The sequence below is a fragment of the Microtus ochrogaster genome, chromosome 1 (assembly GCF_000317375.1).
Source record: "Microtus ochrogaster isolate Prairie Vole_2 chromosome 1, MicOch1.0, whole genome shotgun sequence".
NCBI lineage: Eukaryota > Metazoa > Chordata > Mammalia > Rodentia > Cricetidae > Microtus > Microtus ochrogaster.
The window spans coordinates 101,411,605-101,412,270 of record NC_022009.1 but is presented as its reverse complement, the minus strand read 5'-3'; positions in this window follow the sequence as shown (position 1 = coordinate 101,412,270).

The following is a 666-nucleotide window of genomic DNA, read 5'->3' as shown; positions in this document are numbered from 1 at the left end:
GGTCTTCTACGCCCCGCCGGCGCGGTGTATCCGGAAAGAGCGGTCGGCGCTCCCTGGCTGGACCGCAGCACCGAAGGGCCGCCTGGGGGAACCGCTGTGTGCTGCACTCCGGATTTGGACCCGCCCCGCCACGTCCGCTGTCCCCCGCTCTCGAGGAAGCGGCGCAGCTACTCAGGGGCGGGGAGGAAGGAGGTGCGGCCGGGATGCTGTCTCGCGAGAGGCCACCCGGCAGAGCGCTTGCCGCCTCCTCCAGACTCCAACCACAGCGGTGCGGAACCGCGTGGGCTGGATAGTGTGAGGCTGCTCACCCGCTGGACCCCATCCTTTCCCAGCGCCGCCACGGCTCCTTGAAGTTATCCTCGGAGCTTGGCGCCCAAGGCTTCTTTGCTTTAAATATTCCCCCATCCCGTAGAGGAGATCACTGTGGGACTCTTAAGAAACCCAAACCCTTTACGCAGCTGGGCGTGGCGGTCCACGTTAGAATGCCTGCTGGAGGGAGCTGAGGAAGAAGGATGGAAAGTCGGAGCCCTCGGGGTTGGCTTTTAATGCCAGCTCTCGGGAGGCAGAGGCAGGAGAGTCTCTGAGTTCAGGGCCTGCCTGGGCTACGTTGCGAGCTCCAACACAGCCAAGAGCTTTTGTTTTGGTTTGTTTTTGGTTTTTCAAGAA